The 24,127-nt window shown below is 42.1% G+C and overlaps 1 protein-coding gene across 1 annotated transcript in view; it reads right to left on the minus strand.

Annotated features, from left to right (window-relative positions):
* The window catches only part of LOC108101777, a 69,998-nt gene that overhangs the window by 37,893 nt on the left and 7,978 nt on the right, over positions 1-24,127 (minus strand). Inside the window, exon 2 of the mRNA XM_017206251.1 lies at positions 1,071-1,127. The gene's annotated coding sequence lies outside the window, so the exon portion shown is untranslated. The remainder of the gene's footprint in view (positions 1-1,070; positions 1,128-24,127) is intronic.

The raw sequence follows: 24,127 nt of genomic DNA on the forward strand, positions 1-24,127 counted from the left end.
AGCGCCGCTGACAATATTGGCTTCGGATTTCAAATCAATTCGAGCATTCGACTCAATGTAGAGGCCCCTGCAGCTCCATCCAGATGGATACACATTCGTGGCGCCACTTGCATCAAATGAATCATATTCTCAAGTGCCACGGGCTCTTCTCCGGGCACATCATTAAATCACCGCAAAAGTTCAGAAATGCATTTCATTTGAAAATCATGACCTGGCCAACGAAAGCAACAACAACAACAACAACAACAACAACAAAAGCAACAACAACAGCAGCAACAACAACCTGGCACTCTCGACATTACAAATTACAAGCTGCTGGCTGTCAGAGAAAATCGCAGAGTCAAAGGGCCAGGGGTCAGGGGTCATGGGTCAGAGGTTGGTTGGCTGCAAAGGAAAGTAAACGGAAAACTTCCACTAGCCAAGTTAGTTATTTAACTTGGCCAACTCAAAGAAAGAATGCTTATTAAACTGATGAGAAATATGTCCAAAGTATTTTATACAATTTAAATGCTAAATATTAAAATTTGTTTTATTTACTGTAGTAAAACCTTCAACGGAAGATAGCATCATAAAACCGTTTACCTCAAGAACAGGCTGTACTATATACAAATCTAAAAATTTAAGTGAACTTTCAAGGGGGGATGACTGAAAGGGGGCGTGGCATACAGAGTATGGAGGGGGGAAATCCAGCCAGGGAGCCTCAACGATTGCAATCTGCGGCGCTTCAGCGACGCTTAATGTTGCCTACAATCCACAATGTCAGCCATTTATCATTCGCCAGAGCTGAGCTCAGTTTACTGGCCAACCAACCGAATGACTGAATGACTGACTGGCTGAATGACTGACTGACTAAACGACTGACTGACTGGCTGACTGACTGACTCACTGAACAACTGACAGTTGAAGGAGGGCGAAAGGCGAACCAAAATTGGCGTTATGAACCCACGGCAGAATAAAATAAGTGAATGGAGCCAAGGGGCTGCGAAACTATCTCGGCAAATCCCATAAAGTAGGTCAGGTGGGGTGCTTTATCGCAGGAATTCCGCAAATAGAAAGGAAGTCTTACTTACCCAAAGTGAGTGGAGTACAATCGCTACTTTCTGCTGATCCAAGCCTAATGGAGGGTTCTGAAAAGACAAATTGATTAACCGTGCTTAGTAAATATTTGCGGTGATTAAGTTTCAATTTCAAGGCGAAATCTTTAAGCAACCTTAAAAACTTCAAATCCCATTCCAGCTCCCCCCGCTTTCTTCTCTTCTTTTCCTTTCATTCAGTTGAAGGCATTATCCTTTGTATGGCCGCATCTTATCACTTTCTTTGTCTCCGCCTTAGTTGCGTTAATTCCTTCTAATCTCTATATATATTTTTATCTTTTCGCTTTTAATTGCACGTCATTCTCGGGTTTTCGGTGGCGAATTAAATTTTATTTTCGTACTGCGACGAGATGGCCTATTCCCTTCTGCCGTTCGCTGATTAATTAAAGCGCTGTAGTAATGCATAAATTAATGTTAAGTAACGGTTGGCCAGATGGTCAAAAGCAGCTGACACTATTCACACACCGCGAGAAATCAGGGACAGGGGGCAGAGGGGAAATCGGGGAAGGGGTTGGGAAATATTGAGAGCAGCGCAAAATTGCAACCAAATCAGATCGAATCAATATGGTTGTAAATTTAGCAACCGCGTGATCTACTCGACTAACAAAGTTCCACTGGGAGAAAAACAATTAAAATTAAAACTTGTAAACTGAATCTTGACAATTAACCATTTTTTTTTAAGAAGTATTTCGTAAACTTGTTGTTCTATTTGAGGAAGTTTAACTGTTAGAATTATTTATATGGCCAATTTTTAAAATAACTTTTTTTTCCCAATTCCTTCGAGTGCAACATCAATTATAATTTACTGTGCTCTGTGTGCGAGTCGGTTTTTTCCGCTTCATATGCTTCAGGGGTCAATTTGGTAGATGCATTCAGCCATTGGGCTCATTACGGTCCCCGTAAAATGCATTTCCATCACTCCATCACTCCTGACAATTTGACATTGTTCGAACGGAAGCCTTGTCCGAGAATTCCTCTCCTAAATTGTAATTGAATGTGCTGGGAAATCGGTCGAAATTAATGCCATGTTTAAGCCGAGACTTCCTCTTTTGTGAGGCAATCGTCAAAGGGTTTTCCCCGAATTTCCAGTGAGCTCTCTTTTGGGGGAAAAGATTCGTTTTTGTTGCGACAAAGTTGCCACTTTGAACTCGGTTCAGATGCCTCCTGTGGCTCTCGGGCTGCTAATTAACTGCAAATTGGTTTTGCCGGCAAAGACATTTGCTTGCCACCTTCTGCCTTTTATTCGGAATCCCCTTACAAAAAAGGGGAAAAAAAATCAAGTGAAGTGTTCAATTTTGTTTGAACTGTGGGCTCTTTTTGGTGCTTTCCCTAATGGGTTGCCTGGGCAATTTCAAATTAAAATCAAATCTTTGTGGTACAAAATATTTTTATATCTGCTCCTGCGGTCGGAAAGAAACACGCAAACTGTCCACCGATTTCCGATTGCGGAATGCAGAACGAGTATTTCGATTGCCGATTCCCGATTGCCGATTGCCTGTTGCCGATCAATTAAATCTAATGACACGGGATTGCTGTTGCTTTTCCCCCGCCTGCTCCACTAAGTTTTAATTGCCGCTCTTTTGACCAGAAATCGAAGGCCATAGGCGATACACTGTTTGTTGTTTTGTTTTTCGGATATTGCAGGTGCAACATTGCGTTGCTGTGGTTTCCCATTGTGTTTGCGTTTGCGTTTGAAAGACACTTTCCTTTGTTAAATGCCCAGTTGGTAATGCAATGCACGTTTTGTTTTCCCTAGAAAATCTGGTTAATGTTCTTTGGATTTCCTGTGCTAATTGAATTCACCACCACACATGCGCTAGCTTCGCATTTTTAATTTAAAAATCTCTGCTTTTTTCGGACCCTCTAATGGGTCTCGGGCTTTTCTTGGCCTTTAATTCCAGTTAATGCCACTTAATTAATAACCGCAACTTTTGTTGTTATTGCCATTTACATTTCGCGCGGCACTCGCGGCAAACGCTTTTTGCCACTTCCATTTGTTTCGAATTGTAATTGCATTTGCCAGGCCATTAAAGTCTTAACAGATTAAATAAATAAATAACCGAGGAGTTCTGCAATTCCCATTTGCTTGAACCAGGCGAATATGCCGATGGGAATGGCATACGTATGTGAGTGGAATTTGAAGGGGAGTAAATGCATCCACATTCTGCTTACATAACTCAAATGGAGAAATGGAAATTCAAAACTCGGCCCGAAGTCGAAAGCTGAGAAATTTGCATACAAAAGTATCTGCTGCTGCTGGGAAATTCTTTGACTGCGGCCTTCTTTTTCCTTCGAATGCATGCCAAGCTTTCGAAAAAGAAAATCAAGAAAATGGTGAACGACATCGTTTTCCTCTCATTTTTTTTTTGTGTTCCCAGGAGGAACAAAGCGCTTCTTCGCTCTTTCTTCGCCGCCCATAACAATTGCAGCTGGCAAAAGATGAAGGCTAGTCGGGAACACTATTAAATACACAAGGGGCGCTACTTTTAACCCAAATCTGCGGGCACAAAGGCCAGTTGTGTGGGGGGTTAATGGGCTGAGGGGTTAAGGGGGAGTGGCATCGGTGGAGCCCACGGATCAGGCCACACATGAGCACAAATAATGCAGCGATGGCGGCCACGTGGAGCTTTGCCAAAGGGGCAATCCCGGGTTAACTTCGGGCTGTGTGTGTCCTGCTTAGGGGTTAAGGCGGCGGCGGGGGAGTGCCGTTCGAGGGGTTAAAGGCAGAGAAGCTCACTGCCAGCAACACTTTCCTGGAGACTGCCAGCCAGGCAGGCGTCGTCTGAGCGCCACATTGATATGAAGTTTAGGCACAGTGGTTTGCGGATGCAACTATCGGATTTATTTTACAGGCTTATCTATTAAGAACTACTTAGTTAATCTTTAGTTTTTAATCTACAAGTATTCTGAACTTATTAATTTGTGGCGGTTGGAGAAAGCAACTATCAAATATATATTTAACAAGCTCAACTGTTAAGTACAACTAAGTGAACTTTTAGTTTATATCTACAAGTATTCTGAATTTATTAATTTTTAAATGGTTCATATATAGTTCACGATTTTATAGATATCTTTTGAATTTTCAATTTTGCCAACATTGTGCTGTTGCCAACTGGATTTGGAGGCACTTTGGCAGTTGCCTTGCGGCATTTGGTTCAGTTGCAGATGCAGATTGCATATTGCAGATTGCTCGTGTTGCAGCGTCGTGATTAAGTCGCAATTTTTTATACAATATTCGCAAGTGAGTGAGGCGGCGCTGGGCGGGGAGGGGGCGTGGGAGTGGTTGTGGTAGTGGGTGTTCTGGCCACATAATGACATTCGCTCCTCGCCAGTCGTATAATGCAGATATTACAATATGCGGATTATTAGGCATTATGCATATGTCCCTTTTCGCCGCCTCTGTTTTTCACTCGTTTCACGCTCCGTCTGCCTGTTATTGTGTGCTAACAATTTCTATTCATAAAAGTGTGTATGTGTGGGTGTGTGTGTGTGTGTGTGAATGTCTGTGTGTGCATGTGGCATGCAAATTTATTGTGTATTTTTGCCGCCAAGTTGCGGCTGTCAACCCTTCGTTTCCCCCTTTTCAAAAGCTAAAGTGAGCTTTTGATTTCGGATTTGCATTTGTGAGGACGATAGCGATTGAGGGAAGAAAGGGGGGGAAGAGGTAAAGAGGGATGAGGGGGGGCTTTCAGGGGGAGGTATTGGGATTTGGGTGCCAAGGTCTCCGAACGTGTCATTAGCATTGCATTCAGTCGGAGCATAATCGCTCTAAAGAGCAGAACATCGTGGCTTAATACGATAGTTAAAAACAGCAAGAGTTTTTTGTATTTATTTTTTTTTGCGGTATTTAAACGGAACTAGAAGAGGAAGAAATGGCATTGAAAAACTGAATGGTTGCCAAATTTATATAATGGGAAACCCATTTACCTTATGGCTTCCCAAATTGTTTTCCCATTTAAAGTATCTATGATATTTTTCCATTGCCAAAACTCTTTTAAAAATTCCGCCATATATTTAATTGCCTAAGTGAGATTCAGAAATGTTCGCCTCCTTAGGATTTCGCTGTGCATTCGATTACTTTACTTTTCCATTCGTTTCACATTCATCTAACGGTAATCCCCGATCCTTAAGCTAATGATTGGCTGCTGCCGCCACGCCCACGCTGCTGCCCTTGTATTTGTATTTTTTCCGGGTTTGTTTCATTTAATTTGTTTTGGAGGCCACGCTGCGTATACGCAATGCGAGCACTCACTTTGTTTCAATATGCATGAGGCCTCACTTCCTCTTTTGCACGCATTTTCCCCCTCACTCACTCACACGCACACATGCAGGCACACCAATACACACGGGCAAACACACACAATCGCAGACAAACACACACACAAGCACACAAACACATATGAGCTGCTTGCATAGTCGGGCTCAAAGTCACTTAACCAAATAAATTTTTGCAAAGAGCAAAAAAAAGCGAAGAAAGCCATCCAGACGGGGGCGGCTGTTGGGGGAGGAGGGCGTGGCAGGCGGCTTCCTTCGCGCTGCCGTTGTTGTTGCTCAAGTATTTATTTTGCTTGAGTGCGCTACAGTTTTTAAGTTTGTTTGCACTGAAAACTCAAGGCACAACTTGCAAATATTCATTACAAACAAACAAACAAACACACAGGGGCGGTGGGCCAAAGGGGAGGGGCGGAGGGTGAGGGGGAGTTTGTGGGGCAACTGAAGCCAAAAGGAAGTAGTCTCGCCTCGCTTTCTCTCGACAGCGCGAACTTAATGTGATTAAAATTGTATGGCTGTCGTTGGCTGCCTGCCTGTTGGAATGGGAAAATCCGGAAAACGGAGGAGCTCCTGTCCTACCCGCACCCCCCCGGCTTTCCACCGCTTTCCCCACCTTTCTTGCCAGGCATGCTTAAAATATCTTTGGCCGACAGCAGTTCGACGTGCCGATACCCAAGTTACACTCTCCAATCCGCTGACTTTGGCCTTCGCTCGTAAGTATGCAACGATTTTTGGCAAGAAACGTTTTTCTACAATTTAAGTAAATGCGATTGAGAACAATTTTATAATTTAAATTAAAATTTGTAATTATGATTTGAGTCATACAATTTAACAATAATTTAATTATATTCCATAAATTAATAGAAATATGCCTTCTGTGAATGCATTCCATCACCTTTTGGCCACAAGCTGTCCGACTGCGAGGTAGAGAAAACAAAGGCAAATCGTTAAAAGCAAGCACGTGCAATAAAAACAAAGTGTGACCCCGTCGTCGCCCTCAAAATAGTGACTCCCCTAGTGGCTTGGGACTCAGACTCAGACTGAGACTCAAGCTCGGAAAATCACTCACTCCCATTGAAAAGCGGGAAGGCAGTCGGTCCACCAACAGCACTCCTCACAATGGACGACGTCTTAAAGCGCAGAATTTATTTGGCCCCGCCTGATTTTATACGGCGTTTATATTGCGATCGCACTCCCCCTTAATGGATGCTTAAATAAAATTTTAAAGCGCTTCAAATTTAGTGTTGAGTTTTAGTGTTTGTCATTAGTGTTTTGGCAGGCGTTAAATATTTAATGGCCGAGACAGCGTTGGAAATTTTTGCAACAAAGTGTTTGTGTTGTGTGGATAATTAATATGGCAGGAGACTCGCTTTGGGTCGTTTTTTGGGTGGTGCAGAGTGGCTCAGTGGCTCAGTGGCTTGGTGGTTCGTTGGTTCGGCGGTTGCTTGGCTTTGAATGTTTGCTAACGCTACCAAATGTTTACATTCGCCAAAAGCTTTCGCCAACTTTGCGCCAGCGATGGCGGGCTGAAGTTACTCGAAAGCCAATTATTGGTTGATAGGGTTTTGAGTGGGAGACGCCATCAAATCGTAATGGATAATGGCTAAAAAGGGGGTGAAAATTAGCCATTGCGGAAGGTTATAATAATGCTTCACTTTTAGGGGACTTACCGCCGGATGTTCGGTTGCACATTTTGTGAAACTTTCACTTATTTAGCTTATTGAATTTTCCCCAGTGAAGTATTAGCATATTTCATCGTAACCTCGTAACATCGTATTTTAATGTGACATACCATTAAGCGTTTGTGGCTTGATTCCCTTAAAATTTGTTAAACAATTTGGTTTTAATTTTTTGATTACCTTTTATACATGTAACGATACAATGAAATTCCAAAGCCAATTTATTAATTGAATTGCGTTAAAATGAATAAGGAAATTATTTAGAGACCAACAGATATTCTGTGTTGCGGCTTTTTTTTAAATAATTTCATTGCCTAACCCTAATTGAATTATATTTATATGAATATTAACGTACAGATTAATTGGCTTTCAATGAGTTTTAAATCGACAATTTAGAGGGCGACAAATCTTAATCGAGAACAGCTGTTGAGAAAAATCTAAAAAAAGCCGACGCTTTTCTTATTGCTTTTCTTTCTTTTGTGCGAGTCCCTCTTAAATTGAAATAAATACTTTGTGGGCTTTGCGCTAATTCACACGTGGAATCTGGGCAATTTGTTTGTCTATTGGAAGAGTGAACACATATTTATTGATCGAATTGCTGACACCGTAAACATTTAACATATATTAAAAACAATTATTTTAAACACTCAATAAATAGTTAAAGTATTTAACAAGGTTTATGGGATGCGTGCGTCCCTTAAAACATAAGCCCAACACACAAAGTATTACAAATTGATAAAGTATCCTGTTCAAATCTTATATTTATGCAAAGCAGTGGCTTAGATTTAATCAGGGACACAATCTGGGATAAGCCAGTGTTAAGTGTAGTCAACAGCGGATTACCCATATTTTCGCTCGCCCAAAAAGTGCTGATCCATCCGTTTGCAAATAGCGAATACCCCGTGTAAGTACTTTGGCCAACAACAGCTGCTGTCACTTGTTCTTTTCCGTGGCCGAAACTTAATTTTCCAAGCAACTTCATCGCCTAAGATGGGACATTTTTCAATGTTTACCCTCATTCATTGCCATTGCCGCACCACCCACGCTTTTGAGCACCACTGATTAGCATTTGAAATACGTGTTTTTGTTGCCTTCGTGGAGCCGGGCCACTAATTAGAATAAATCTAAATTGCCCGTTCTGCGGCAGTCGCCGTAATGACTTTTATGCGCATGCTTAAGCTCGCAATTATCCACAGCAGCCAAAGATTAAATCGCGACAACAACCAAAACCAAAAAAGGCGCAAAAAGGGAAGCCGAGTGGGCGGGGCCCTTGCCCCTTCTGCCCCCTCTTCATCGTGCCACGAAAAAAGGAGGCTGGCCCCAAAAGAAATCCTCTTTATTGATACGCTTTCTTTATTTTTAGCTCGCGGGACTCGAGGGGAAAGGGCTTAAAAACCGCAAAAATTACAAAGCACTCAATACGCCTTGGAAAAGGGTTGCGGGCTTTCAGAAAAGCAGCTGCGGTGGCTTAAGTGAGGCATAAGAAAATAATTAAAAACACAGCAGAAGCGATTTCCCGCGCGAGATAGTCGAATGATAAATGCCCTGTTCTTAAGGCAGCTTAAAGCGGACTTTGTTTCTTGAAATAGGTCAAAAGCAAGGACGATGGAAGTTGCTTCTTGAAATTCAATGGGTGTTAAGTAAAGTTTTTTTTGGTTTGGATTCTAAACCAACCAAATAAATTGAATAAATATAAATGAAGGCAATTAGAATGTTCGTTTGATTGCTAAAATCTTTCAAATTATAGAACAGCGTCCCGGTTAAATTGAATAAAATTAAAAAGTCTGCAAGGGACTTTAAGTTTATCTTGTGGCATCAATGCGCGCCGCAAAACCCTCCACCGAAATTCGACCTCAATTCGAAAAAATAACGTATACGCCACCACGTACGAAAGGGCAGCGCCAAAGAAACGTGTTCGGCTTTCGAGACCTTTGTGCCCGCATCCTTGGCAGCGACTACAGCATCGCTGGAAAATGGAAAAGGGTATTCCTGCCGCTATTCGCCTTTGTCGGTGGCCAAAGCGAATATGTTTGTCAGTTTTGGTGGAAGAGGGGCGGGGGGTGGTAAAAAAAGGCTTGGTGAATAAAATGCAAAACATGAAAAGGCAAACGCCAAACGGCAAAACGGGCAAACGCAAACGCAAGACACAAACGTTATGGCAAGCGCCAAAAGTGAAATGTCAAGCGAGACAAGACGAAGGAAGGCAAAGCCGCAAGTGGAAAAGGCCAAAAGACGCTGCTGTTGCCGGCTGCCTGATTTTCAAAGTCACTCGGAAAATCATAAATATCCACACACACACACACACACATGCATACACATACGTATACGAGAAATAATAACAAAGGACACGAGTGGACCAAACGAATGGCAACCGCAAAAACGGAAGCATCCCAGTCAAATCATTTTTCCACTGCATTAGACGAGGCCCATATACCAGGAAAGTTGACCTTACAATTGCCGTACTTATTCTTCCGACAGGATACAAATGTTTGGGTATACGGCTCAGGATTAGCCACATATGCAGGACCGAAGCGATAACTTATATGTAAAAAAAAATAGGAGGATAAATTTGCTAGAAATTGTATGTTATATGGTTTTATGCTTAGGAGATAAGGGTTCATCTATAAACTCTAAAATAATTGAATAACATTTTTGTTAATTTTAATTGTTTTTATTTTCCTTTTTATTTAATATTTTCCCTCTGTGTAGTAGTAGTGATACTTTTGGTCTGACACTCTGGCAGAAAGCGAAACCGCCTGACCCACATGAACAGAAACAGAAACAGATGACAATGGACACGATGCTGATGATGAGGTTACTGAAGATGCCTATCGCCTTTGTTTCGCATTTGTGTGGCGAAAATCTCAACGGGCGGCCATTTCGGAAAAACTAAGCCAAGCCACTTGTCTCTTTGCCACAAAGAGCAAAAAAAAAAAAAAACACGAAAAAGGGCCAACAAAATCATGTTGGAAAAAGGCCTTTTCCCCATCAAGTGTCGCTACTTCAGCTGGTTAAAGCTGCAGTATCTTATCCATTGTCCCGAAATAGAAATCGGGGGAACTACTTGTCCCTTTCAAAAAAAAAAAAAAAAAAGAAGAAAAGAAGAAAACCCTAAGGACCTGCTACTTACGGCCTAACCTGATTTCCGAAAACCTGTAGGCAGAAAAGGGGATTCAATATTAATCAAAACCAATAAGTATATTAACTATTAATAATTGAATTAAGAGCTTAAGAAAGCCAACTACCTGGCACAGTATCGGCAAACCTGGTATTTGCCTGGCAAAAAGCTGACGTATTCGAACCTCATCAAAGGATCCGGAGTCCCGTGAAGCCATTCAAATAAAACAAAAGATCCTTATCGGCATTTCGAAGCGGTCATTATTGGGTTGCCGTCGAGTTCTCCGATTGATTGGATGACGGAGTCCTTCCACCGGCTGTTTCCAATGGGTGGTTCGAGTGGGTGGTTCGAGTGGGTGGTTCGTATGGGTGGTTCGAGTGGGTGGTTCGAGGACCACAAATATTGAAAGCCTCATGGCAGCGCGCGCAAATAAGTGATGCATTTTACATGCCAAGCCGACGAATGGGGACAACCAGCGGGTGGGTTTTGGGTGGTTTTTGGGGTGGTTATAGGTGGTTGCGGGTGGCTGAGTGGGCGGCTCAAGTGGATCAGTGGTCGAGCGGTTCGCCTGTCCAGCGACAATCTGTCTATGCAAGACATGTTCTCCATGTGCGGGTCGAAATGCAGGAAAATTATTTGCTATAACGTAATTAACATGATTTATAGACGAGCACACAACAAACAGCCGAAGGCGAATCCACCCCATCCTCCCACACACCCACAATCCACTCTTGACATGGGTATACATATATGTGTGTGTGTGTGTGTGTGTGTGCGTATCTGTGTCCGCTGTGTTTGTGCAATCGTCTGTCATGGCAACGACAACTCCAATTGACAGCTGAGCTGCACCGTTTGATGCCCAACAGCTCCTTGCTCGTCCTTTTCGAAGGATCGAAAATGTTATTGCTCTGCGGGGCGTATGTGTGTGTGTGGGTGGGACTGCCTTCGCCTATGCGTGTGTGTGTCTGTAATTGATTAATTTATATAGTGCGAAATGGGCGTGGCCGGAGGCCAATTGCCAACTAACGACTGCCGACTGACGACTGACGACTGACGACGGATTGCGATGTGGCCAACTGGCAAGCCAACTTTTGATGGAACGTTTTAATATGGGCCGAATGTGTTTGGCCAAGATATGCGAATGAAATCGAGCTGGCGACACAGGGCCAATCCCAGAGCAATAACAGGCTATGAAAATATTATTCAAGGAAATAGAGCACACACACAAATCGAATTACGTATACGCAGCGGTGTCCATCAAACACATAGGCCAATAATTCAATCAATTTGTGGGAAATACAGCGAAAATTAAACCATAAACGAAGTAATAAATCACTGGCAGTTACAAAATATTTACCCAACAAAGGGCGCTGACAAATTTGATCAAAACTGCGCAAACAATCGCCCCAAAACTGCATTGAATTTAAGTGCCAGGCGTTAAGATCGGAATAATTTTCGATTCAATTTGTTTGCCCAGAGCCCTGCAAACTGGTCGAGCTCATAAACAATGCGGAAAGCAGACACCTGGGCAATATTGACTGAGTCCGGGGTATGAAATGAATTTTAATTTTATTTGATTCACAAGTATGGTACATTTATGTGTAATCAAACTGAATATTGAATGCGGAAAAGCCCGAGGCGAACTTCCCCCCCGCCTCCCCCCAACTCTTGCTGTCATTTTCGCGATTGACGTAATTGTGCGATATTGTCGATTGTCGATTGTGTCGATTGTCGCCCACGTTGATGTATTCATTTGGCGCCACTATTACCTATTTGCACAACGTATGCCAATGCAAATACACGGGTATACGAATGTATATATGGTATACGAGTATGTTCGATGTGCTCGTCCGACAAGAAAGTATATATTTGAGGCTGGCGCCATGTGTGTTTGCAATTCATTAAACATCCAGAGAGTTCAATAAACATCCCATTAAATATGGCATGGTCTACAGTCTACAGTGGGCTCCCCGGCGAGAGCACAGGTACACAGGTACAGTAAACACATCCACTAGGCAAACAGTGGGGCATTCAAAATGCATGCTAATTGATGTTCGGCATTGGAGTTGCATAAATTCAAACGGCTTTTGGCCCAGCTTTTATTTGCCATTCAAATTCGCACTGCAAAGCGATTTAAGCGATATGCATTTACACAAGTTCCGCCATTACAGGCCAATTAGATGATTATTTGTAAATAGAGAGACCGATTTTGTGGCGCTGTGTTGCTAATGCTGCAGAGACCGGAATAATCTGGCAGCAACTTCTGTTTGGTGTCCTTTTTCCCAAAATCCCGGAACGACCGAATCCGCCACGCAAATCTTCCTGCCCGAGAGCCATTTAACACTCGTCCATCTATCATTCACAGTGCGATCCCCCCTCTTAACCTCCACCCGCCCATCGCCCCTGATGCCACGCCCATCGTCGTGTCAACATGCATGCATATATCTCACTCGGACCGCCCCCTTTGCTGCCGCCCCCTTTTGTTTTGCCGAAAACTAGTCTCTGCCTAGTTAATTGTTTAACTTTGGCTACCGAAAACAGAAAACAGAAAACAGAAACTTGCCCCTGACTCCTGATTTCTCTTCTTCGTTTTTATAGTTTTCCTCTTGCTTTGGTTTCTTTTTTTGTTTGTTTTTTTTTCTTTTCTCTTACTTTCATTTTATTTTGCAAACCACTGCAATTAATTTCGAAACAAAAATTTGTAGTTGTTGCTGCTGCCGGCGGCTATTTGTTTCCTTGTTTTTTTTGTTTTTTTTTTTTCGTTTCGTTTCGTTTTTTGGCTTCTGTTTTTTTTTCCTGAGCTCTGTTCTTTTTTTTGCTATTTTTGTGCTCGTGTCGTTTTTTTTTATTCGCCTTTTTTTTGCCTTTTACGTTTCTGCTCGGCTTGGCCCAATTTGAAAGCAATTTTTTTTCAATATGACACCCCCGAGCGTCATGTGATGCGAAAACTAAAAACTAATGCCGAAGCATTCTATATGCGAGTCCTGTGCACATACTTTTAGCACGGACTGTGAGCGCAGCTAATGCACTGAAAGAATCTAGATGTATTGAAAGATTTTAGATAACTAGCTGGCTCTTAAATTATTCACTGAACTTAATAATTAGGGAACTGATTAACTTAAGTGAACTAGGATGTTCAAAAGCTTTCGACAAAACATTCCAATTTCAGAATGGCAAATAATACAGCATTAAAATATAAAGCTAACAAATTAATTATGAACCACTTTTATTGGAAATACATTTAATTTGATTTATTAGGTGCTTTTCTCGCTGTGTACCCAAGTTATTGCTGGCTTTGCTGGTGTTGTTGTCGCTGCACAAATTGCTTAAGCCACATTGTGGCACTCGTTGGCGGGAAGGAAGGAAGGGGAGGGGCTGGAAAAATGGGGGAGGGGGGAGGGGGAGGGGAAAGGCATGGGGGAAAGCGTGAAAGTTCCTTGGCGCTGGGCGCCCTGCGGTATGCTAAGATTTATAGCTGCAACTGCTGCAGTCTGCCAGAGTTGATGTTGCTGCTACTTCGGTTGTTGTCGTTAGCAAAACAATTTTGGAAAAGTTCGAGTCATGTGAGGGAAAATCTCTTTTTCCTCCAGAATGTCTTTGTGTGTGTGTACGAGTACATAAAATTAAAATTGTCCACGTGCTTGCAAGTTAGTTTTTAGTTATATGTAGGAATTTCCTTAAACCCGTAGTGTTCCACTCAATTTAACCTGCTTTCATATCGCTTTTTTCCATCTCATCTTTTTTTGCATTGTTGTGCGGCATTAATTAAATATAATTCAATTAGTTTGGTGTGGGCGTGAAATGTGTGACAACAATCTGTTGCCCTTTTTTGTTTGTTTCTCGTTGCTCTTGCTGTAAATGTTAATTTAATTGCAACTTTGTCACTCCGACATTTTTGCGCCACATCAACAAGCTTTTTAATCAATTATTTACCCTACTCTCGCACTAATGGAAATTGTTTGGTCACTTTTTTCGTCTGCAAAAGTGATTTTTAAAGTTTCCTCGAGTGGCGTTTGCGGCATGTCGTCGCAATTGTTTCCGAAGTGATTGCAACACCTGCAACATGCGACATGCGACATATAAAACAACACACATTGGCAACAATAATTTTTTAAGCCAATGCTGAACAGCATTTAAATTGGTATTGAAAAATTAAAGTAAGCTTAAAGGTGTTATTCATCACTTGCTGCTTTATTTTTCAAGAAAGCTTGACTTATTAATGAAAAAAGTTAATTAAAAAGCAAGCTGAAGAGCGAAGCAACTGTCTAGCAAACTTGGCCATCTTAACAAAATCAACTTTTAATATCCGCAAGTCAATTAGCGAAAAACTGATCGGGATAAATAAGCTTACAAGGGGGAAAGAACACGGCAGCAGCAACTGTTGCAACTGTTGCCGTGTTGCCGTGTTGCGGCGCCAAGGGCCGCAATTTAAAACTATTTAAACCTGATCAATGGGCCGCCCATCAATCTCCGCTCGTCGATACTTTGTTCAAAACTTCTACGCAGGCAGCAATTTAGTGCTATCGATATGCAAAGCGAGCCAGGTAAGCTCTTGGAAAAGCGGGGAAAGTCGGGGGAAAGGTCGGGGAAAAGTCAGGGGAAAAGTCAGGGGAAAATCGAAGGAAAGTGGAAAAGCCCGAGCTGCGGAAAGCGAGGCCACGCTGCTCATTTTGAAGTGTAACCAGAGTATTAAGATACTCGCTTTTCAGCCGGCGCCAAAGTAAGACTCTTCCTGCCATGCTTAAATGCATTAATCTTACCCTCAATGAGGGCGGGCCAGGGGGCGTGGCAGCGCCAGGGGGGAAGGGAAAAGGGGGAAGAGGAAGAGAGACAAAGGACTGCCAGGCGATATCGATGTGAGGGGCTTAATGTCGATGTCGATGTCGCTGTCGCGGATATTGCAATTTGATGGACTCCCAGCCGCAGTGCACTCGAAAAAAAATTGTTTACAAGACACAAATTACACCACTATGCTAGGATAAAAAATCTGATCAAAATCTGCAACGATCTTCAGGCAATGTTTTCTATTTAAAGTAGAGAAAGTGCTTGAAACTTTTCATAATATTTGGAGTCTTAAGGAAACGGTGTGACTATTTCGCTCAGTGCGTTCGAAGGGAGTGTGTGTTACAGTGGCAGTAACCGCAGTTTCTTTCCGAAGAGCAACAGGATGGATTGCAGGGGCGGATCGCAGGGGTGTAAACAAAACCCCACGCACTCCAGACTCTTCACTTCACTTCAAGCCGCGCAACGTAAAAGTTAACTCTTATTTTTTTCTGCTGGGTTTTACATCTTCTGCGGCTCTTCAGCAGCGGCTTTCATGAAGTGGGGAGCATTCTGGGGGTGGCGGGGAAGACTGAGTGGTTTCGATGGGGCTTTACAGCTGCACCGCCCAACCATCCCAACCACCCATTAAGCCAGCAGCCACCCACCATTGTGCAAATAGTTAGAGCGCAACGCGGATGCCTCAAGATAAATGCGCAACAAATGCAGTTTGTTGAAGTCAATTATTGTTCAAGTAGCTTAATTCGTAACTCACGGCCGTGCAAATGGAATGCCGTAACGGATCCGTAATTGAATTACGGCTGGGCGGGCTTAACTTTCGCAATCCGATGGATGCAATGATCGGGGGAAGTTCAGGTTGAAGCTAATTTAATTACCTTACGATCGGATGTAAAAAAATACTGAAAAGGGTAATTTATTTACTATCGAGTACTTATATAAAGGCTAGAAAACTTAAGAAGTTTATTTTACTATCCAAGAAGCCATGTAAAGGATTCCTTTTAAGTTCTTGTGAGATTTTTGCAGACTCTAAAAGCTATCGCAAAAGTTTTCTTAACCCCCGTATAGTTGGTCAATCGTGGTTTACCTTTGCAGCGCTTAAAAGTCGGGTTAAAAATATTTGATTTTGCTCGGTCTTTGTTTGGCCATTGCTACGCGAAAATCTCTTTCTTTTCCGCCACTTGGCGGGCTCTCTTCAGAAACTTCAAAAGCAGTGGAAAGGCACTTTAAGTAAAAGTACTTTGTCAGTTGGCCCGCAACCCATTTCTCCCACTTCTCCAGTCTCCAAGTCTGCAGTCTGCGGCTCGTGGCTCGTGATCTCAGTTCTTTGGTTAGTTTTTGTTAGCTAAAAGCAACTCGAGATTGGCAAGAAAAGGCGGCAAACTACTTAGGACTTGGCCAGAATGGAGCTGTATAGCACACATATGCCGCATATGTGGTATGCTATGTGTCGGCGAACGTGCAACCAAGTCGGCGTCAAGTTGTTGCAGCTTTAAGTTGAAAGCTTATTAGCGGCAAAGCCGGTAGGTGCGTGCGCCAAACTATTGATAAAGCCAACAAATTAATTCAAATGTTCCTTGGCCCGGCATAAATTACCCAGAGCAGAGCACACAACTCGAACTCAAGCCACAGCCACGAAACGAGTGCGGCAATAAATCTATTTATTTATATTGGACATTTCACCTGGCCGCCCCATCATCCAGATTGTCTGACTGGCTTCTATGATATATTACACTTCATATGGCGTGCATTTCATTTGCTCATAATAATGGCACACAAAGAGGGATATATATAAATACAAGTTGAGGTATAAATTTGGACGGGTATCAGCTATCAGTTGTGGTGCCGTGACCGTCAATTCGGATGGCGTGTTTTTTTCAGAGTAGTTTCTACTATTAGTATTACTTTTAAATAAATAACTTCTTTCTGGTTAGCTAAATAAGGTTTTTTATTTATCATAAATTTACTGAAATATATTTTTAATATTTAAATAATATCCTAGGCACCTACAATTCAGGTAAGACACTCACGACTCCAGTTATGTTGGCCATCTCTAATTGGGAACACGGATGGTCGAAATATGCACACACTTGTGTTTATCGAAAGCTATGCACATGTTTGTCCGTATAGTTCAGTTCGGTTCAGTTATATTTCAATTCAGATTTACTTCTATAATTCATCAAGTCGGCAGCTTTATGCCTCTGCCGTTGTTTGTTTAGTCTCTTCTTTTTTTTCCTCTTTAGGCTCTCGCTTTTCCTCAGCTTTACTTTTACTTTTTTTTTTTTTTTACTTTTTTCGTGTATTTGTTTCGTTGGGTTTGGTTTGAATTATTGATAGGGCTAAAAGTATTTCCGAGTGTGTGGGGGGCATGAATGTCTTGCATAATTCATTATGTATGAATGTGTTTGTGCACACCCACAGCCACACACAGATACAGCTATGGCTACACACACACCACTGCGGATGTCTGTTTAGGCAGGAAAGGAAAGCAAAAAATGCGAAAACATAATAAATTCGTGCTCAATTTTCGTTAGTGGATTATGCCATATAACACACTTTAGCTCCACAGTTTTTAGCATAATAAAGCAGTCGACTGGAAAAAGGGTGAGGATGGGGTCGAGTGGGTGGCAGTGGGTGGTAAGGAAAGGGGGCTGAGGGGGTGGATACCGGGTGGTAAGGGAATGTTTTGTGGCGCTTTATGCATCATCGTAGATAAAAACTGACGCTGAAATGTTTCGCTTTTCGCCATTTCGCCGCTCTGTGTGCGCAGATAAAGATATATATTCGCCTGCTTGCATATGTATAAAGCCGAATATATATGTATTCGATTCCAATGGGACTCGCAGTGGCGCAGATGGGCTAATATGATATATATCCGCATCGGAATTCGTGGGGCTTTCGCCAGTCGCGTTGATAGATGTTCGCGAAAGAACAAAATGCTCGAAGTTATGGCCAAATTCAAGGGGATTTTATTTTCCCTTTCCCTACGAATATTTTAAGTATTTTAACAGGACCATGCTAACGAATTGATTATAATAGCTTAATAATAATAACTTATAGGTTTCGCTGCCTATCGTTTTTTAAGTGAAAGAACTTATTTTTATTTCTTTCTAATTCTACCTAATTGGGAAATCATAAATGTTAATCTTTGGTTTATGGTTTTAATAAGTAACCAATTTGCTGTAACTTTTTTGCAACTTAAGCTTTGTTCTGCTAATGGAATCCCTGATCTTGGCTTCCGTTTGGTTAACCACCACTCATCCACGTTTTCTTGTGGCCTTCGTCGGCTGTCCAACAACTGTCACAAACAGTGATAATCGTGACCACAAATGAGGTCCGTAAACAGTCCTTTGGAAAGGCGCTGTTTGGTGGGTGGTTGTTGGGTGGTTTCGGGTGGTTTTCGGTGGTACTTGGGCTGAGGGACAAAGGCATAGCCCGCTGGGCCATAAATCCTAATTGGCTCAAGTGGCTCGGCAGGCCTGCAATTGGGATTCCTTGCCACCGCCACGCTGTTCCTGTTGCCACTCGCATTTCACTGCACAAAGAAACTTGTTTACGCAAAAATGTTGCACGCGCTCGCGATGTCAAGTGGGCGGCAAAAGGTGGGCGGGCTCTACGCTCGGAAAAACATTCTGTTTTTTCTTCAAATTAGCTGCTATCAGTTGCCTATCAGTTGGGTATTGTATACATTAACAAGAAAGGAAGCTAGCTTCGGCAAGCCGAAGCTTATATACCCTTGCAGTCATCAAATATGTCGAACAAAACACATAAAGGCTAGACAACATCGAAGCTAAGACGATTTTTCTATACATTTCCCATATTTTTGACTATAGATCATATGGGAGCTATACGATATAGTTGTCCGATTTTGATCAAATTTAACTCGTAATTCAAGAGTCGTAAGAACACTCTATATTCCAAAAATCATACTTTTCTGATGAAAAACAACGATGTTATCAATTTATTTCCATTAATTCTATATATAATTTTCGATCTCTCCTATGGCAGCTATATGATAGAGTTATCCGATTTTGATCAAATTTAATCCGAAATTCAATTACAGTTAGAAAACGCCATCTTGAAGAATTTAAGTCGATCTGATGAAAAACAACAGAGTGAGAATTTTTTATTTCATTCTCTTGTATTGGAGCTATCCGATATAGTCGGCCGATCCGGCTCGTTCCGACTTATATACTGCGTGCAACAACTACACAACTTTTGGGAAAGTTTCAGCACGATAGCTTTAAAACTGAGAGACTAGTTTGCGCGGAAACGGACAGACGGACAGACGGACAGACGGACAGACGGACAGACGGACAGACGGACAGACGGACAGACGTACATACATATTTCGATTCTGCTCGTGATGCTGATCAAGAATATATATACTTTATGGGGTCTGAGGTGTCTCCTTCACTGCGTTGCAAACTTCTGACTGAAATTATAATACCCTTTTGCTCTGCAAGGGTATAAAAAATATTGTTTTTAACCTGTCATTTAAAACGACAAGTGAGTTGTTCAAAAGCACAACCTGCTTGCTTGTTTTTCTTTATTACTTTGATGCCGTTTCAGGGCAATATTCATTTGCTGAATGTCTGTTTTTTTTTTTTAGTTATATTTCATTTTTATGGTTTTTAAATATGTCATGTATTTTTGTTCAGTGCCGCTAAAGGGCAATGAAAGGGAGCGAGTCCAAATCAAAAGCAAATCTTGTTACGACAAATTTCAGCTACTGTGCGGCCGAGTAGAACAAAGGCCATCCATCGCCAGCGAAGTCGAGACGAAGGACGAGACCTGGGCTTAAAAAAAGGGGGCGTGGTTCGAGGGGGAGGGAGAGGGGCTTGTTGGAGAATGTCTCGGTGCACAAAAAGAAATGCGCCTGGATAAACACAATGGGGCAAGATGCAAGAGGCGCCGAAAAGGGGTCACTAATTTACTTAAAGGCAGCCGCACCGAAACGGCAAACAAATGACATTTAAAGTGCAGCGAAAAGTCGCTAACTAGCACGGCGAAGGACGCGAAAGGACGCGGCAGGACTCGCCGGGACATGACCAGAAAATGAAATGCAAATACTATTTACAAAAGCCAGAAATAAGTGCCGAACAATGCAGTGGCATTCACGCAGCTGGGCCCAAAAGGAAAGCCACATCACTGGAAAAAAATCATTTGTAGAATACTACCATAAGTGAAAGTAATCAGTTGTTTAAACAAGTACAACCAATTTTATAAGTACTACATTTTGAGATGGTATTTATTAAATATCTTCAAAGATTAAGAACCTGTGTACACAAATTTCCCGCAGTTTATATGGCATATCAAGTGAAAATAATCAGTTCTTCAAGAAAGTTGAATCAATTTTATGAGAACTACTCTTTGAGATGAAATTTCTTTTATATTTTATCAATTAAGAACCTATTAGAATCTATGTACACAAATTTCTCTCAGTTTATTTGCCAGCAGCTACGGGCCAGCAAAAGCCACTAACGAAATTTGCTTTGTTGCCGCCTGTCGCTTGTCGAGTGTTTTTGGCTGCTGCCGCCTGTTTCTGCTGTTGACGCAAAGTCTTTGGCCTGGCCAAAAAAAAAAAAAGTAAAACACAAAAACTCGCAATCAAATGCCCATCCTGCCATTCTTAGCCAACCATCCCCCTCCCCCCTCCAACCCCCCAGCCCCCGCATCCCGCTAAACCCGCCAGTTGCCCAGAGAGAAGTTTGCCACAAAGGCTGCGAGCCACAAAATGCGTGCATTCAACTGCATGCCGACGACGACGACGGGTTTTTCTTCTCCTTTTTCTTCGGATGGTTTTCCTTCGTGTTTTTCCCCTTTACTACCATATTTCTCTTTTTCTATTTGCGTGTTGTGTGGGTTTTCTTGAGGTTTTCGGGCTTTCGGGTGTTCGGTATTCGCCATTCGGCTGTGGCCTTGATGCTTGTTTTGGTTGAGCTCGCCATGAAAATTCCATGGCAATTGAGTCAATTTCCGTGAATGCGATTTGAGGAAATCGCTGTCAGTTGGCTTTCTCTAAGCTGCTAACTAATCAAAAAGAAATCAGAAATGTAAACTGATTTCGCATTGAATCACATTTCTTACTCCGAATGCCCCAAAAAACCCAATTGAATGGCCCAACTATTGCACCCACTCCACCTCACCCACCAAAAAAAAAAAAAAAAAAGGAGAAAAAAAGCACGAAATTTTGAGGCATGAACAAAGTTCGTATGTGCGCCTGGCATTTAATATCCTTTAGCGTTGATGGCGTTTTTATTCCTTCATCTTGCCTTCGAGTTTCTTTTTTATTTCTTTCTTTCGAGTGGGGATTTTTATTTTGTCGCTTCAACTTTTTAATGATCTCTCAAATTGCTTATTTCCTACACAGCAATTACGTCAAAGCATGTGTCATGTATGGTACTTTTGTGTGTGTGTGTGTGTGTGGGAGTGTGGTTTTTCCCCTCTTCTTCTTCAGCTTTTTATTCTTCTTCTTTTTTTGAGGCACTTCTACACAATGTAATGATGAAGTTTCCCCCTCACCGCTTTTCTTTGGCACTTCCTCAGCCGCTTATTTATATTGACATGTGCAGGAAGATTTCTTCTAGTCTTCGCCGACCCAAAAGATTGTATGCCCTCTGCACTCCACTGTCTGTCTCGTTCCGTCTCCCTCGCACCTCGTATTCCCCCTCTGTCGGAACGTGTGAGGCTGTCTCTTTCCAGCGCTTCTGTGTCGTTTGTCAAAAGGCAGCAAAACTGTTGACATAACAATGATTATACGCCTCATTAGTTACATTCCATTGCAGGGAAATGGCAAAGGACTCGGGATAATAAGCCAGGATGGACCAGGAAGCAGGGAAGAAGTGTCGAAACGTGTCAACATTCAAATCAGCATGCAAGACTGCACTGCGGAAGTAAGTTCAAATCGTACGGGAAGAGTGCATTTTCGCAAGAGGGAAAATACCCATAAATAGGATGCCAAGATGGCTGTCTTCTCTGCTCGACAATGCAGAAATGTGTTGGCAATTAGGTAATCGGGTCATTAATCAAATGCAAAGTAACAACCGAATCTTTTTGGCTCTTTGTTAAAATTAATTGCTAACTGTGTACAAAGAATATAAAATTTGCTGGTAGAAATAGTGTTAAAATCTTATCAATTTATTTACAGCATTACTCGTAATTCTTCTTTCCTTAAATTTAATGCTTCCCTCTCTGCTTTTCCGATTCATATTTATAAAACTAATGAGCTGTTCATCCGAAGATAAGAAAAAGTGAAAATTTATGAAAATTCTGGCTCTTGTTTTCCGAGCCGCCGTATTTGCTTCGTGTTGTTTTTTAGGCAATTTGCCTGCCATCTGATATGGACTTGATTTGTTACTAGGGCAAAGGAGGCGTGGCTGGTTATTGACAAAAGAAGGCGTTGGGTGGTGGGTGGAGATTGGTGGATGGTGGGTGGTAGGAGGTGGAGTGGTGGATGCTGGAGCGGGTAGGCAATTTTCTGCGCTTGAATTCATTTAATAATGTGCGACACACATAAAAAGCAGTTGCCAAAATGATTGTGGTGGGTGGCAAGTGGGCGGTGGGCGGTGGTGTGGAAAGTGGAGGCTAAGACAACGGCAAAGACAAAAGGAGACCTTAAATGAAGGTGTGCCACGTGTGTACTTGTGTGGGTGTACGTGTGTGTGTGCGGGTAAGGTTTTCCCTGTCTGTGTGTGTTGCCATTGAAACATATTATGCTCGTAAAAATTGAATTTTAGTGGCGTATACATTGTTTGCAAGCGAGTGTTGGTGTGCGGCTTGTATGTGTGTGTGTTTTGGGCATATAGTCGCACACTTTATTGTTGCCCGTGTATGTCTGTATGTGTGTGTGTATGTGCGTGTGTAAAATTTAATAATAACGACCCTCTTAAACCAACAGACCTTCACCGTCTTCAGTGAACCTGCTCTATCCACCCATATCTTTCTTCCTCACCTTTTTCCCCGCTCATTTGACTTTCTTCATGAGTACAGAGAGAAAATTATTTGAAACAACTAAAAAATAAAACAAAATTGTATCTTATCCCCCAAGATTAAGCCTTCCAAAAAAAAAAACCTTAAGATAATTACTTGATATTGAGGTATGAATATAAATAAGACCAAGTTCAGCTTGAATATTTTTCAAATCTCTGTTGCCCAGCCATTCTAAATTATTTTAAACTATAAACCTTTTCTCTCTCTGCATTTGGGCATGTGTGTGAGTGCTCTTTCTTTTCTTGCGCTCTTCCTCGCTTTTGCGTTGACATTTAATGTAATAATTTTTACGATGATGCTCGACGGCATTAAAACGAGATTAAACACAAACAAACGAGAGACATAGTGGTTGCAATAAGGATGGCCAAAGGGGGGAGCGGGGGCGGCTCGGCGAACCGGGGGCGTGGCAATATTCTGTTTGATACACTCGACAATAAAAAAAGAGCCGAGCAAAAAGATTATGGGGAAGCGGCAAAGAAAATGATGCATGGCCCCCTTGTGTTTGAGTCCCCATAAAAGATGATGTAGCACATAATTACACACACACTCACACACTCGCACACACAGACAGGGTACTCTCAAGGACCAAGGATACAAGGCACCACCACACCAGCACACCAGTCGCACATCTATTTACATGTGCGTGTGTAAGTAGGTAATACCCATTGAGATGATCTGCGGATAAGTTGCTGTTGCTGCTCGAGATTCATTGAGTGGGGAATTATTCGTGGCTCGTTAAGTGATCAAGTGTGAGCGAATCAAATGCCCAAGTGGCTATATAAATAACCCGGCAATTGTTCGCATTTTATTGTGTGTCTAAGGCTTTTCGCTTTCCCTCGCAGCTTTTCCCGGGAAGGTAATGTGGCGTAGTTGTTCTAAACGATTGCTGTCCCCCCATCAACGGAAAAAAAGAATGCTGCTTGAATATTGTTAAATTGTTGTTGAATTGTTCAAGTGGCACTTTCGGATTGTTGTTGTGCTAACACTTGATATGTGGACCAACGATTCCGGAGGAGTGGGCACTTTAAGTGCCTCAAATAATTGCCGAACTATTGTTGAAGGAACTCGAGTAGCAGAGCTACAAACACCTTGTGAATGGACAGGGTTTTGATTATTATTTGTAACTCCTTATAAATTATTTTCATTATTTTAGTGCCCTACTATATAGTTTAATCTAAATCCCACTTTAATTG

Source organism: Drosophila ficusphila, unplaced genomic scaffold (assembly GCF_018152265.1).
Source record: "Drosophila ficusphila isolate 14025-0441.05 unplaced genomic scaffold, ASM1815226v1 contig_198, whole genome shotgun sequence".
Classification (NCBI taxonomy): Eukaryota; Metazoa; Arthropoda; class Insecta; order Diptera; family Drosophilidae; genus Drosophila; species Drosophila ficusphila.